Source organism: Eptatretus burgeri, chromosome 2, assembly GCF_056783735.1.
Source record: "Eptatretus burgeri isolate ZD-2024b chromosome 2, Ebu_testis_v1, whole genome shotgun sequence".
NCBI classification, from domain to species: domain Eukaryota; kingdom Metazoa; phylum Chordata; class Myxini; order Myxiniformes; family Myxinidae; genus Eptatretus; species Eptatretus burgeri.
The window spans coordinates 88,856,041-88,873,729 of record NC_140962.1 but is presented as its reverse complement, the minus strand read 5'-3'; the positions used below and the strand labels follow the sequence as shown (position 1 = coordinate 88,873,729).

Below are 17,689 nucleotides of genomic sequence, written 5' to 3'. Positions count from 1 at the left end.
TTCCTATATTCTTCTTTCTTATTCATCAAACAATTATAATAATTTCTAAAAGTTATTGATTTCTTTATTACATATTTCTTTATTCCCTTTAACCTCTTATCAATCTGTTCACCATACTTATAAGCATATGCCTTTGCTCTCAATCCAATAAACTCACTCATTACTTTTCCACCCAACTCATCCTTAAACTTACCAATAACCTTTTCATTCTTTTTGGAAAATAACTCACTCTTCTTGCTGAAATTACTTGTATCATATACTCCAATATTTTTCTTCATATCTTCATAAACATCATCAGTTTTTATATCTAGGATAAAACTATCAGTATCCATATACAACAATGAAACATTTTCACCATACTCTTTCTTTAAGTCATTATACAAATAATCATACATCAATATCTTTGATAAATCAAGAACTGCTGTTCCAATATAAATTGGTTTATCCATTACAATACTTTCCTTTTTCATATGAATTGCAGAAAAGTTCTCTGAAAAAACCTCTTCTCTCTCAAAACTTGGTTTATTTATCAATCTCGAAGCTTCTTTCCAAGATGTTGCGAATCTAATGTTTTGCCTGTTTCTAACATTTTCCATAGTCTTTCCAAATACAGCATTATTCATTAATTTATAAAAGTCCCCTTCAAATTTTACTTTTGTATTTGCTCTCATATCTGTATTGAATTGAATATACTTTTTCACCCAAGGACTTTGTTTAAATTTTAAAACTCTATGAATTTTAGCTACTCTCAATCCTTCTCTCAAAAACTGTTTTAAGCTTCTCTGATGCAAAACATATCCCTCTTTATCATAGAATGTTGTTAATAACTTTTCTGTTGATTTACCTTTAATATTAAAACTTTTATGATAATCACTTAACCATTCTTTCTTTGGAGTTTCTTTCTCACATGCAAAAGGAAGATCTTTATGCTTATTATGAAGATCACTCGGGTACCTCAAATCAACTTCAAAATAATAACCTTCTTCTTCGTCATTCAATTCCTCTTGAGAAGAAATAACAATATTCATCAAAGCCTTTTCATAATCCTTTTCTTCCACCCACTCTAATTTACCATAAGGCAGAGATTGAGACATTGCCCATCCATACAAATTATTAGCATCAAAATACATCAAATAATTACTATCTTTTTCACTATCATAATTTGGAAGATATTTATTATTTGCTTTAGCATATCTTTTTGAACATACTTGTGATATTCCACCTCTCTTGGACTTCTCAATCATCAAAAGCATATCCACATCACTGATTAAATCTATATCTTGTTTTGTCATTTTCAACATTGCACTCCAAGCTAAACCAGGAGCTGTGAAATAGTGGGCAGGATCTAATCCATAACAATTTTTATTATGACAGAGTGATCTAAAAGCTTCAAACACATCAGCTAACAATAAAACATCTGTTTTTAGATATAAATCGTGATATTCTCCAAGGTTCTTTATCTTAAATATTTTCCATATTTCTTGTGCGTGTTTATATTCCTTATCACTTATCTCTTCTTCATAAAGGTTATTATAGAAACTTTCTTTTGAAGGAAGTTGTGTTTCTTTAAATCTCATAAATGAATCCATATAATCATAAGGATAAATTCCCTTACTTGTAAGAATTTTCTCTTTACTTTGAATTTCATTCCTTGTTTGAATTTCCTCTCTCGTAAGAATTCCTTCTTTAATCAGAATTTCATCTTTAATCTGAATTTCCTCTTTAGTTCGAATTTTCTTTATAATTAGAATTTCATCTTCAGTTAGAATTTCTTCATTAATTAGAGTTTCCTCTTTACTTTGAATTCTCTCTTTAATCTGAATTTCCTCTTGAGTGAGAATTTCCTCTTTTGGAAAGAATGAATTAAGATTTGAAAAAGAGCCCGTGGAGCTTAGATTTGATGCGAGGTAGGCTAGTGGTGTTCCCATAAACTTGTAAGAATCTAAAAACCTAATACGAGTTTAAGGTTTTGTGAATATCATTTTTGAAAATGAAATATACTTTTGACTTGTGTTTGTTATAGCAGAAATATTCCCTGGTGTTTTTGAAAGTTCATTTATAAATAGATGTGTATCATAGTTGGCGCTGTTGTGAAGAAAGACTGGAATAAAAGAAGGTAATTTATAATTAAGATTACAACAGGAATGAGCGGGACCTCTATATTTACCAGTAAGATGACAATGGTCTCTAACTTTAGACTCCTTAATTTCCCCCTCACAAATATGACAGATATTGTTCATTCTAAATTCTAATTTTTCTTCTTTGGTTAATTTCATCGGTTCATTTGTTTCTTTCATTAATTTAGTGAGTCTTACACAATCCTTTTCTAATCGTTTTACAAACTCTTGTGAAGCATTTTTTCCACGATAATGTTCAAGTTTGTTATACTTTTCTCCAACAGATGATTTGATATAATAACAGAAACCACAAGCAATATGTTTTTGATATTTATTTGTATATGGTTCTTTTGGATTAGGAGAAGCAGTATTTATCTTTTTAAGGATACATTCAAAATCAGCGTATATCACAAATGGGTGCATGATAGATTTATTATAATCTTCAAAATAAATCTTTTCACCAGGTTTAGGCATTGTAATTACAGCTGATTTATGATTACTACAATATTTTGAATGTTGTTCTAATCGTTCTTTTGTATGAAATGAATTAAGACATCGCTTACAAGGATATATTTTGTTTGCTGTTCTGAATACCTGAGAAGAGATTAATCTTGATAAATTATTGATGTATGTGTAATGTGAATTCTTTCCAACACTAAAATATAAAAGGTCAATGTGTGTTTCTTCATTTTTATAGTTGTTTGAAATTTTTAATATTTGAACTTTGTTTGTATCCGTTAATCCATATACATTAATAGAAAGATTATTCTTTTTCTCAAATTTAGGAATATCTGTTAGTGGCATTGGGAATTTAAAATCTTTAATGTCCAAGGTATTCTCATATTTCATATATTGTTTTACTCTTTCTGAATTACATTTTGGTGGATGTAAGTGAGCAAGAACAGACCAGAGAAAACATTTATTATCATTGTTCTTAATATTAACAACTGCCTTCTTTAGTTTTATTTCTTTTGGTAATTCAATATAAGAAGAAGCTTTAAGAGGGTTTGTTTTTAGAATGTGTATATCTAAAAAGATGATTTTTTTAATATTGAATCCACTTCCTACCACTGTATTATCAACATCCTCCTCTTGTCTTGATAGTTCTTCATAAACCCCACTATTCAAAAAATCTTGAAATGATGTTATAAAATGAAGATCTGTTCTCATATAAGGAGTTTGTTCTTCATCTTGTCTTTTCATATTCATTTTCACTCCCATATAAAACTTTAAAGTTTTCATTTCTTTTAATGTCTTTTTAATAAATTTTTCAACATCGGGTTTCACTATTTCAATTGATTCAGCTATTGATGATGGACCGGGTTCTCCAAATTGAAAAATCCTTATTTTTATATGCCTTTTAAATGCCTCATCAGTGTTTTTAATATAATAGTCTCCCTTTACTTTAAACTCATTTTTCTTGTGTTTTTGTGATTGAAGATGTTGATTATAACTACTCTTCAAAACATCCTTTGAACAGATATCACAATGTTTTCTTTCCAACTCAAGAGGAGATATTTGATGAAATAGATTAAATGTGTGTTTGTTGGTTCGGAGGTGTTTTCTATAATGTTTATATTCGTGATTACAAACATCGCAGTACGTTGTATTCACCATATTTATAGAATAAAACTTTGCTTAAACTAAAATTTTCTTGATGAAAATTTCGTTTAATTTATAGGTGAATCTGTGCTTAAAAACATTTTATCCTCCAACTTTTTCACTTAATAAATACAATGTTTCAAGACACAAAAGACAAGTTTCAATCAATCTCTTCATCTGTTAAAGATACTGAGAAATATGTCAAGGATGTAAAATTGAACAAAGATAAATATAACAACTATTGGATAAAAACTATTATGGTAAATAATATGAGTTCTTCAATTTCCTTCAGTGGAAGGGCTTTTAGTATACCTGGTAGAACATCAATTAAAGTATCTCTAACAAAAGTTTCTCCTCTCCTTCTAGTAATATATTCAAAACTAGAAAAAGCAATGAAACAAGAAAAAGTATCAAAGAACAAAAACCTTATGGATGAAGCTTTAGAAAGAAAAGATAAGACCATCTGTAATATGCAAGGAGAAATTTGTATTTTTTTCAACAACCCTAAAGATGTAAATCTTGATGAAATAAAGGATGTTAATATATCAGGTGAAATGACATTTCGTTCAATAGTAGTTAACGATAATTTTAAAATTACCTTTAATATAAAAAATGTTGTCGTTGAATCTGATAATGAAAAAAGTATATCGATATCGATGGTAATATACAACTGAAAGTATAGATGAATTTCAGTTTAAGTAAAGTTTTACTTTATAAATATGCTAGACTTTCCTGATTCTCCATATGACAAATTTGAGAATTGTCCTGCGTGTGAAAGACAGGGATTAAACACAGAGTCAAAAGCCTATAAACAATGTATATTCTGTGATTATCTTCTAATTAATGATAATAAAAAATATAAAAAGGAAAATAATTCTTTTAGATTTACACCAAAAATGAATTACTTTACAAGATTGATTAGAGAAATGAATGTAAAGTATGAGGATGATAACACACCTTTCCTTACAAGGGAAGAAACTGAACGTATAAGAGAAATGTTCAAAGGATTGTTGTTGTATATTATTCATGGATGTAATTTTCAGGGAAATATCAACACAAGATATTGTATAAATAAAATAATGGATTATCTTGAAATTAAACCTGAACTTAGGATAAAATATAGAGTTTCTAAAAAAGCTAATAATAAATTAAATAACCTGTTTTTCAAATATATAAATGAATGATTTTTTACCTATTTGGGAAAATAAGATAAAATTTAACAACCATAAAAATCTCCCAAATTCATTAAGATGTCTCATAGTTGGTTCAAGTGGATGTGGAAAAACCTGCTTACTTTTAAAAATGCTCCTCACTCCCAACTTTTTAGATTATGATAATTTAATAATTTTCACAAAGTCGAGTTTTCAACCAGAGTATCAACTACTCTCACAAGGTTTTAATGCTGGTCTTCAAAAAGAAGATATAATAGGTTTATTTAAACGTCAAAAAAACCTAAATGATTATAACATTGAAGATATAATTCAACTATTTTGTGATACACAGAGATGTAAAAAGAAATCAAATCTTATAACTTGTATTCTTAGTGATAATACGGATGATATACCGTCTCCCCAAGATTTGGATAAATCAAAAAAGAACCTCGTTATCTTTGATGATTGTGTTAATGAGAGAAACCAAACGGTAATGGACAGCTACTACACAAGAGGGAGACATTCTTCTTGTAATTGTATTTATCTTAGTCAATCGTACTTTCAACTTCCTCGTCGTTCCATCAGAAACAATGCTAATACTTTTATTTTATTCAAGTTAAATTCAATAGATATCAATAATTTTTGGAGAGATAATTGTTCTACATTATGTAGTAAAAAGAAATTTGAGGATTATATGAAGCACACGACTGAAAAATATAAATATATTGTTGTGAAACAAGATGAGATATTAAGGGATATATTTTTTGTTTTATAAACAATTACATATATAAATGACAACTATTATTATAAATCTTGTGGGTAAATCTGCTTCTGGAAAAAACTTTCATAAATCAAGGTTCTTGTGTAGTACAAATGAGAATATTGTAAATTTACTTAAAAAACACCCCGTGATACGCATTGTATCAACAACAACTAGAGCAATAAGACCTGGAGAAGTAAAAGGTGAAGATTATCACTATATTTCAGTGGAGGAACATATGCGATTGAGGAATGAAGGACAAATATTTGAGGAGGTTTCTCTTGGTACAACAAAATATTCACATTGTAAGAGTGAGTTAAAGAAACTAAAATCTGGTGGTGTTGGGATATTAGAAACTAATCCAGAAGGAACGAGACAAATTATTAAATATCTGAGCGGAGTGAAGATTTTATCATTCGGTTTTGATGTTGATGAAGAAACTCAACACAAACGTATGAAAAGCAGAGATGCAAGGATTAGTGAAGAAGAAATTACAACTCGCATTAATGTTAATAAAGAATTTGATGAAATATTTAAAGAAAAGGATTTATTTGAACACATCTACTTGAATGATGAAGAAAAGGAAAATTTCCCTGTTGATCTTTACAATTCATTAAATGATATTTTACAATAAATAAATGGATACAAAAGAAAGAGCAAGAAGATTTAAGGAACATCAAGAGTTGGTTTCAAAAGTTGTAAAACAACAGGAAGACATAAAGAAGAAACGCAGACAGAAACTAACGGGCGAAGAAGCATTTGAAAAAAACAAGAGAAATTTTTTAAACCACTTTTAAAAACTTCCCAAGAAAAATGAAAGATGTTTCCACAGTTCCCACAGTAGAATATACTCCCAGAAAGCTCCAAATGTTAAAAGATTTCAGTCAAATGACGGAGGAAGAATTAGAGCATATTGGAGAATTAGAACATGATGAAGGTTTATTTCAACAACTGGAAGAGATTAATCAACCCCTGATTATATTGTGAATGCTGTTCAAAACAATGAATATTCAGCGGATTCAAAAACCAAAGCAGGACTCATTCCAACAGAACAACCAGCAATATTTCATCTTGTTCAAGAAAAGGTATTGATATTTAATGATGAATTAAGGTTCTTAAGTTCTGCTCAACCCCCTGTTAAACTAACTCCGAGATTAATGTTTCTTCTCACAAAAGATGGAAGACAAGGTTCAACTGTGAGGGATGAATCAAAGTATATTGATAAACCATTGGATATGGAAAATAATGATGATAGAGTATATATTGATTTGCTGAACACTCTAAATTATAAGGTTATTCTTTCTGGTAAAAGTAGGAAGAATGAGAAGGAGAAACACATTATTCAGGCTTTAAGTATCCTTGGTTCAGGTATTAGTTTTCTTCCAAATGACCCATCGCAATTAGTTAATAGACTGTTATTGTTGTTCGGCAGTAAGAAGGCTGGAAATAACAATTGTTTTAATGAAGCATCAGCCATTTTAGATCAGTTGATGAACATGAAAATAATTAATAAATCTCAATATAAAGACATTTTATCTCATATTAAATAAGATGAGAAGCACAATCCTGAGTTTTAATTTCACAACAAGCGACCACACATCTTCATTCCCATACCCACTACAACTTGACACAACAAAAGAATATGAGGCATCTTTATTGTCCATGGAGACTTATAATACCTTATTTAATATAACCGAGAAAAATGACAAGTTTAGTTATAATCCGGGAAGTGGATACAAAACGATAACAGTCTCACCCGGAGCATACGAGATTTCTCAAATATCTTCCGAAATTGCTCGTCTTATGAAAGAACAGGGTGATGAACCAAAAAATATTGTTATAAACATTCAAAAACATACTTCAAAATCAACGATTAAAGTTAAAAATAACTACAAGGTTGATTTCACAATTGATAATTCATTTAGAGAGTTATTAGGTTTCTCCTCAAAAAAGATTGAAACTAATGGGACGTTTTACAGTGATAATGTCATTCAAATATCCTCAGGAATAAATTCGGTGTTAATTCACTGTGATTTGATTGATGGTGCTTATAATGATGGATTAAAAACAAATACAATATTTTCATTCAGCGCATACTCAACCCCAATTGGTTATAAATTCAATATGGAGCCTAAAAATTTGGTTTATCTACCTGTGTCAGGAAAAACCATACACAGAGTAAATTTTAGGATAACCGACCAAGATAATCGTGTGATTTCTTTTAATGGAGAAGTTATATCCATCAGAATTCACCTACGTGAAGTTTTTCAATAAATAAATACGATGGTTATTGTGAGGAAGCACGAGTTGGGAAAATATAAAATAATTACAGGGGATGGGATGTTCCTTTCCCGTACTACAAGGGTGAAGGTATGTATCTTGGTAGAGGATACTATAAACCTAAGAGACAAAGGGGTGTTGGACATCAATTTAGAGGAGATGGGATAATTGATACTCTCATGGGTATTGGTTCAACTATTCTTAAACATAAAGACCAAATTGGTTCAACTGCTTCTGCTGTGGGAAATGTAGCAGGTGCTGTAAAGAGTATAAAAGATGCTCAGAAAGAATCTCATAAATTACAAGCAATAAAAGAAATTAAGAAAGGTAAAACTCAGTTGTCCCCCCAAGAACGACAGAAAATAATTCAAATACTTGGATCAGGGTTTCAAAAGTTTTAACATCTTTTTTCCTAAATAAATACAAGTATGGAAGCAATTGATAGTATCTATGATTTGGATGATACTATTATTATCTCAAACTCCACTAAAAAGAAGATTACTTCAAGGTAAATGCAATAACTGGAACAGACTGGAATACAAATGGTACAAAAAGTTTTGAAATAAATAATCAACAAACCTATTTGAATCTCTCCGAAAGTTTCTTGTTGTGTAAATTTAAATTCACTAAGGCTGGGAATAACACAAACGCTACACTTGTAAATGATTTCTTCTGGAAAATGTTTGATAGTGTGCGATTGTATATTGGAACACAAGAAGTTGAAGCGGTTGATTATGTCTCTGCTGTATCTGAAATGATGAAATTTACACTCTATACATTCAGTGATAGAATGGGAAAGGGGTCTGTCGAAGGTTTTATTCCTGATATGTCAACGGGAACAAACACAGACCCTGGATATATTCAAAGGAAAGGAATGTATAATGATGATACGAAAGCAGAAAATAGTTTTACTGTGGCAGTTCCTCTTAAAGGTATATTTGGATTTTGTGATTATGATAAAGTTCTGTATGGTCTTAAAATTAGATTTCAACTACAAAGGAATGATAATGAAAATAGATTGCTTTTTGGTGTTGGTAATGCTTTTGGTGATCAGAATAAATTTGTAATTGAGGAGATGAGTTGGTATATCAGTGAATATACTCCTAATCTTAAAACAGAAGAGATGTTGAATCGAAGACTTAACTCAAAGAAACCACTCAGTGTATCATACCTCAAAAGAAGATGTCAACACGTTAAACTCAATCAAACTACTTACACGTGGAATTTGGGTGTTCTGGAAGGAAAGCCACGATATCTGTGGGTGATTTTTAAAAAGCCAGATGGTGATACTGCGACTGATAAGAATAATGCATTGAGTGATAATGCTAAGGTGAAACAACTTCGCGTTTCTCTAGATGGAACATTTTATCCACAAGATAGATTGGAAATTAATTGGGAAAAAAATGATTTTGCTGAAGCATACAAGTCTTACCAAAAGGTGTGTGAAAGTAATGGAAATAAAGAACCTATTTTGGATATGACAGCATTTAAAAGTTTGTATACAATCTATACGTTTGACCTGAGCGCTCAAAAAGAAACTATAAAGTCTAATCGAGTGGATACTTCCCTATACATTGAAAGAGGAGAGAGTGAAGAAGTTGATACATATTGTTTGCTTTTGGAAGAAACAGAATTGCAGATTAATACAGATAATGGTGTGATGATTAGTCTCACATAATTTTTTGTTAAATAAATGAGTGGCAAAGTACCAACTGGGGTATATGTTAATCAAATCAATCTTCATAAACTATCATCTTGTGTTCAAAATCAAAAGCCTTGTACGATTAACGTTAATACAATTCAGAGAAAAGGAGCAGTAAGAATTGATGTTTTGCTCACAAGAGAACAGGTTAAAATCTTGAATGACACTGGCTCACTTAAAATTAAAATGACAAAACCAATGTTGAAAAAATATTCAATAAGAGAGACGAGTGGAGGATTTCTCCCATTTCTAATTCCTTTATTTGCTGGTTTAAGTGCGGTTGGAGCATTGACGGGTGGTATTTCAACAGCGGTCAAAACTGCCAACGAAAGGAAGGCTCAACTCCAGGCTCAAAAAGAATTGGAAAGACATCACAAAGAGTTGGAGAAACAAATTCGTGGAAGTGGTGTAATTGTAGATTTTGCTGAAAAACTTGAAGGTCTGCCTGATAAAGCGAGATTGTTAGTTGGAGATATGCTTTCTTCTATAGCACAAGCAGGTGTAAAATTAACGAAAAGAGGTAATGGATTATATCTTTCTAATAAATAAATGAGCATTGATGAGTGGTTGAAAGAATTTGGAAAGAATACAACATCAAATTTACAACTTGCCAAATATTGTAAGAAATTAAAAATTCATAATGTGGTTATTTGTATGAGAGATGAATTAACAAATGTGTCGAAACATACAAAGAATATTATTATGAACTTAGAAGATAATGATGGGAACGGTTCTCATTGGGTTTGTATTTTTAATAGTCAAGACAAATATTATTTTGATAGTTTTGGTCTTCCACCACCTGTTGAAGTCATAAAATTCTTACAGAATGGTGTTTATCAAACATTTCAAGTCCAAGAATTAAATTCCAAGTGTTGTGGTCAATTATGTCTATATGTGTTATTTCAACTCAACAAAAATAAAAAATTTTATGATATTATTTTTAATCTAATATAAATGACTTATGTTGGTAAAGATGGTTCTATCTTTGGTGTATCTCAAGAACTGGATATTGATTTATCAAATTATTATACAAAGGCACAGGCTGAACGATATAAATATAATATAAACAAAAATATTAACATGAAAAATGCTTATAAATTAAAAAATTATCCAAGCCCGACTGACGCGAATGACTTGGTGAGATTAAGCGATTTATCACAATATATATACTTAAATAAAACGGCTGTGTATTCTAAAGATACAGAAGTGTTGATATTATCTCCAGGTCATACAGAATTCACAGTTCGAATTAAAATAAATTTTTATAAAGAAGGGCGTATCGTTTGTATGAGAATAGAACAATGGGGGTATGATATGAATGATTTAGGGTATAATTGGTCATTTAAAATTAACCTCGAAGACCTGGAACAATTAAATCAGTCTTGTAAGGAAGAATATTATCCACTTGGTATCGAGAATGAGTTTTGTGGAGCCACGATTAGTAAACAACAAATAAAAGAATTTAATAAGGGTAAATATAATAATGGTTTTGCCCTTGTTTATCTCATGAAAACAGAAAAAAACAGGATTATATATAATAAGTAAGGAAATACAAAATGATTTAACTATGGGAAGATGGGGAGGTGTTTCGTGCCATAATATTATTCTAACATATATTTCTAATACATAAATGACAGCAAGAAGGCTTCAAGAAAATTATCATTTCTGTGTCCAAGCATACCTTCAAGAAAAGGGTATTCGGTATTTTAATAAATATGTTCTACAACATAAGAATGAGGTATTTTCAATAAAAGATTGGCATTATGCTGATGTTGATAAACCGACAACTTTAGATTTAATTAGAATGTTAAATAATGAAAAAATTATAAGGTTAAGAAAAGGTAAGGCTCTTTTAGAAATTCAAAAGAAATTTTATTGGTTTCCTGTTGTAAAAAAATTATTTTGGATACAGGAATAACAAGAAATCCTGATGAATATATGTATAATATTCTATGGGGTGTAAACGATTCAAGGATAGTAAGGGATGAGGAAGGAGTTGAAGAAGAGAGGGAAGAGGAGGAAAAGGAGAAGGAGGAGAGAGAGAAGGAGGAAAGAGAGAATAGAGAGAGGGAGAAGAAAGAGAAGGAGGAAAGAGAGAATAGAGAGAGGGAGGAAAGAGAGAAGAGAGAGAGGGAGGAAAGAGAGAGACTCAATAAATATCAAAATCTGGAACCCAGTGAGATTCAAAAAGAATAGAGGTATTAAAGAAAATAACTTATCTCACCAGGGAGGAATACAAAGAATTAACAAGTCTATTTGCAATACTTTCAACAAAACTATTAGCATCGTCAAGCTATTCATTTTAATTCAAGTTTTTTCTTAAATAAATGGAGGAGAGAGTGAAGGCATTTCTAAGGATTCTTTATGTTTTAAAAATTAAGATTCAAATGTGCATGTTGGAAACTAAAAAGGTTTTTGCACTCTGCAGAAATTTTTCTCATAAATAAATGAGTTATTGTCTCAAATGTAAAAAGAAAACTAATACTAAAAATATTTCATATATTAAAAGTAAAAATAACAGGGTTATACAAAAAGGTATATGTTCGGTGTGTGGTTCAAAAAAATCAATTTATCTCCAAACACAAACTCGGAGGAGATATACAAAAGTTTTTATCAGGAAGTAAATTTACAACTACTGGAATACCAGGGGAATTACATCTTCCAGGGTATTCTTTCTGTGGTCCAGGCACAAACTTGGATAAAAGATTAGATGAGGCAGACAATCCTAAATCCTGGAGTAAACCAATCAATAGAGTTGATGAAGTGTGCATGAGACACGATATTGATTATGGGAATACCACAACGTTGGAAGAAAAGCATGAAGCCGATAGAGAAATGTTGTATAATTTGTCTCTGATACAAAATCCAACCTTGAGAGAAAAAGTTGATAGGTTCATCGTGAAGAAGATGATTAGTGCTAAATTGAAACTTGGACTTGGAAATTCAAAAAACTTATAGGCTCTAATGATGCCATTAAGACTGAAGAGCAATTAGCTGATGAATTACATAAACCAATATTCACAAAGTTTCAGAGAAGGAAAGTTTATTCCAAGGAAGTTGATTATATCTGGTCTGCTGATTTGATTGAACTCAATAATGATAAGGGGTACAAGTATGCTTTAACCGTTATTGATTTGAGGAGTAGATATGCGTGGGTTGTCCCTTTAAAAAACAAAACAGGTAATACTCTTATGTTAGCTTTTCAACAGATATTTAATAAAAGTAAGAGAAAACCTAAGAAATTGTGGACTGATGAGGGTAGAGAGTTTTATAACAAGACATTTATGAATTTTCTAAAAAATAACAGTATTACATTATACAGTACCTTTAATGAAGGGAAGGCAGTTGTTGTTGAACGTTTTAATCGTACCTTAAAAGAGAGACTATATAAAAAATTCACACAACTCGGTTCACAACAATGGTCATCTTTTATTCAAGATATTGTGGATAAGTATAATGACACGATTCACACGTCAACGAATATGAAGCCATCAGAAACATTTACAAAATTAAAATATGAAAAAGAGATTAATGTCAGAAAACCTAAGTTCAAAGTTGGTGATATCGTAAGAATATATAGGTGGAAATCTCATTTTGAAAAGGGTTTTACTGAACGATGGACGAAAGAACTTTTTAAAATTGTTGATGTAATAGATACAGTTCCTTGGACTTATAAAATATATGATTTGGAAGGGGAAGAGATTTTAGGTTCATTTTATTCACAGGAATTACAAAAGACAAAACTAAGCAGATAATACACCTTTGTGGACACTAGAGGGACAAGTCCGAGGTGTATTACAGTATATAATGTGTGTCAAGGGGGACGTTCTTAGATCTGTGAACCCCAAACACAGAATCCTCAACTGAATAGTCAAGGCTTAACTTTTGTTTGTGTGTGTGTGTGTGCAATGGGAGCAATAGGTTGGCGCTTCACTCCCTCCTACTATACACCGTTGTGGACACTCGAGGGCCAAGTCCGAGGTGTATAACAGTATATAATGTGTGTCAAGGGGTGGACGTTCTTACATCTGTGAACCCCAAACACAGAATCCTCAACTGAATAGTCAAGGTTTAACTTTTGTTTGTTGATGTGTATGTGTGTGTGTCCCAACCCTCACATTCAAAATCTCAACCCCAACCCTCACATTCAAAATCTCAACCCCAACTCAATCCTCGCCCAACACAATGTCTTTTTCAAAATGAGATTTCCACCTATATATATATATATATATTTTTACGTTTTTTTTTCTTCTTCCAATTCTGTCTTTTAAGGCTTTCAGGTTTGATGACGTAGAAAGGGGGAGTAAGCCTGCACTTTCTTCCCAGAACGAACAATGTATATTTTTTGTTTTTTTCTCTTCTTCCAATTCTGTCTTTTAAGGCTTTCAGGTTTGATGACGTAAAAAGGGGGAGTAAGCCTGCACTTTCTTCCCAGAACTTTCTTGATCTTGCTCCCATCAAGCACCATCCGACAAAGAACTACATCGATAGGTTTAGATCCCAAAGAGTGATAGCAACTCCAAAAGTCTCTAAAATATAAATAAATAAAATAATAATAATAATAAATAAATAAATAAATAAATAAAAGCCCCCAAAAAAGTTTCAAGTGTCCAACATAAACCCAACTTTCCAAGTCTTCAAGGTATAACCACATTCCCGTTGAGTTTCCAAGATATGTATCACATTGTGAGTTATCAATCCAGAACCCACATTTCAAGTATTCAAAGTAAAACCAACTTACAAAGTCTCTTAAGGATAACTCATTTACTGATTTTTTCAAAATTTGTGAGTCTCCAAGGTAGGACCCATATTTAGAACCATCTTGGCAGAACCCTTTTCCTGAGTCTCCAAGGTAGTTATTTAAACCATCAAGGCAGAACTCATTTCTTGATTTTTTCAAAATTTGTGAGTCTCCAAGGTAAAACTTGTATTCTGGCTCATCAAGGTATAACTTGTTCAGTGGGTATTGTCTTGATAACTCACAATGAGTACTATTGCTGTAAAACTCTTTTTCAGGATTTTGCTGGTCTCCAAGGTATAACTCTTTGGTTGGGTCATCAAGGACGAACTCGTTCTGTGGGTCTTGGTCGCTCATAAGGTCTTCAACCAAGCCAACAATTTCGCCCCAAGTTGTAGCAAAAACAGTATTTTCATTTCGTATTTCAGACACAATTTCCTGTGAGAGAAAATAATAATGTATTAATTAAGTTATTTAATTATTAAATGAGTATGCTTCAATCAAAGTTTGAAAATAGGAAAATAAAAAATCTTACCTCAATAGATAAGAGGTTTGAATCCAGTTCATCAACTTGAAGGTTTAGTTCCATACAAGACAGAGAATTCCAAGGAACACCAAAGTCATCCCACTCAAGGTCTTCAACCAAGCCAACAATTTCCCCCCAAGTTGTAGCAAAAGCAGTATTTTCATTTCGTATTTCAGACACAATTTCCTGTGAGAGAAAATAATAATGTATTAATTAAGTTATTTAATTATTAAATGAGTATGCTTCAATCAAAGTTTGAAAATAGGAAAATAAAAAATCTTACCTCAATAGATAAGAGGTTTGAATCCAGTTCATCAACTTGAAGGTTTAGTTCCATAGAAGACAGAGAGTTCGAGACAAGCACACAAAACACCATTGCCAGCAAAAACAAATGTTTAAAATGGAGCCTGGGTTTGAAGCTTTTATAGAGAAAGACTGGTGGGTGTGGTTTCCTTTGGAAATTCCCTGGGCAAGCCTAGGCAAGCCTTCATTGGGAAATTTTTCAAAACCATAACATCCTGTAATTTTCTAGTGATTTCTTTGTGAGTCAGAGATGAACTGGAAATGATGTAAGAGTGGGCGGGGCTTAGCAAAAGTAGGCGGAGCTTAGGAAAAGTGGGCGTGGCTTAGAAAAAATACCTTATGAAAAGTGGGCGGAGCTTAGCAAAAGTGGGCGGAGCTTAGGAAAAGTGGGCGTGGCTTAGAAAAATACCTTATGAAAAGTGGGCGGAGCTTAGCAAAAGTGGGCGGGGCTTAGGAAAAGTGGGCGTGGCTTAGAAAAATACCTTATGAAAAGTGGGCGGAGCTTAGCAAAAGTGGGCGGGGCTTAGGAAAAGTGGGCGTGGCTTAGAAAAATACCTTATGAAAAGTGGGCGGAGCTTAGCAAAAGTGGGCGGGGCTTAGGAAAAGTGGGCGTGGCTTAGAAAAAATACCTCATGAAAAGTGGGCGGAGCTTAGCAAAAGTGGGCGGGACTTAGCAAAAGTGGGCGGGGCTTAAAGAAAAGTGGGCGGGGCTTATTGAATACCTTGTGGAAAGTGGGCGGGGCTTAACAAAAGTGGGCGGGGCTTAAATAAAAGTGGGCGGGGCTTAGCAAAAATGTGCGGGACTTAGCAAAAGTGGGCGGGGCTTAAAGAAAAGTGGGCGGGGCTTATTGAATACCTTGTGGAAAGTGGGCGGGGCTTAACAAAAGTGGGCGGGGCTTAAAGAAAAGTGGGCGGGGCTTAACAAAAAATAACCTGTGGCTCAGGAGGTGGTCAAACAAGAGCATTAAGAGAAGTTTATCATTTCGTAATGGCACAAAAGGGATATCTTCAAAAATATAAAGATTCAAATGTTTTGTTTGTCAATATTTTAGATGGGGATTATTGTGCAAAGAAAATTAAACTATTGAAGGAATTTGAGAATGAACAAATCTTTATAGGTTCAATGAGTGAGCTGTTCAACCCCCAGGTGTTCAATTCAATGAGGTTCAACCTCCAAGTTAAAAGGGGAGACAAATAAATATACCTTGGGATAAAAAGGGGATTTATTTTTAGGGAAAAAAATATGAATCGCTGAAAATCCCCCATTCATTTACATGGGGAAAAGTGAGCCAGAATCAGTATTCTTACCCTACTACTGCTGTTCCAATATAAATTGGTTTATCCATGACAATACTTTCCTTTTTCATATGAATAGCAGAAAAGTTCTCTGAAAAAACCTCTTCTCTCTCAAAACTTGGTTTATTTATCAATCTAGAAGCTTCTTTCCAAGATGTTGCAAATCTAATGTTTTGCCTGTTTCTAACATTCTCCATTGTCTTTCCAAAGACAGCATTATTCATCAATTTATAGAATTCCCCTTCAAATTTTACTTTTGTATTTGTTCTCATATCTGTATTGATTTTAATATACTTTTTCATCCAAGGACTTTGTTTAAATTTTAAAACTCTATGAATTTTAGCTACTCTCAACCCAGCAGATAAATATTGTCTCAAGTTCCTTTGATGCAAAACATATCCCTCTTTATCATAGAATGTTGTTAATAACTTTTCTGTTGATTTGCCTTTAATATTAAAACTTTTATGATAATCACTTAACCATTCTTTCTTTGGGGTTTCTTTCTCACATGCAAAAGGAAGGTCTTTATGCTTATTATGAAGATCACTCGGGTACTTCAAATCAACTTCAAAATAATAACCTTCTTCTTTGTCATTCAATTTCTCTTGAGAAGAAATAACAATATTCATCAAAGCCTTTTCATAATCCTTTTCTTCCACCCACTCTAATTTACCACAAGGCAGAGATTGAGACATTGCCCATCCATACAAATTATTAGCATCAAAGTACATCAAATAATTACTATCTTTTTCACTCTCATAATTTGGAAGATATTTATTATTTGCTTTAGCATATCTTTTTGAACATACTTGTGATATTCCACCTCTCTTAGACTTCTCAATCATCAAAAGCATATCTACATCACTGACTAAATCTATATCTTGTTTTGTCATTTTCAACATTGCACTCCAAGCTAAACCAGGAGCTGTGAAATAGTGGGCAGGATCTAATCCATAACAATTTTTATTATGGCAGAGTGATCTAAAAGCTTCAAACACATCAGCTAACAATAAAACATCTGTTTTTAGATACAAATCATGATATTCTCCAAGGTTCTTTATCTTAAATATTTTCCAAATTTCTTGTGCGTGTTTATATTCCTTATCACTTATCTCTTCTTCATAAAGGTTATTATAGAAACTTTCTTTTGAAGGAAGTTGTGTTTCTTTAAATCTCATAAATGAATCCATATAACCATAAGGATAAATTCCCTT

General features: G+C 32.0%; 1 long non-coding RNA gene across 1 annotated transcript; it reads right to left on the bottom strand.

Moving 5' to 3' along the window:
- Positions 1-13,021: 13,021 nt before the first annotated feature.
- LOC147032526 (uncharacterized) lies at positions 13,022-15,739 on the bottom strand. Its single transcript, XR_015055195.1, has 3 exons — positions 15,160-15,739; positions 14,886-15,062; positions 13,022-14,788 (listed from the first exon to the last, which is right to left on the bottom strand). It is a non-coding gene; the product is annotated as an uncharacterized LOC147032526 (long non-coding RNA).
- Positions 15,740-17,689: the final 1,950 nt, after the last annotated feature.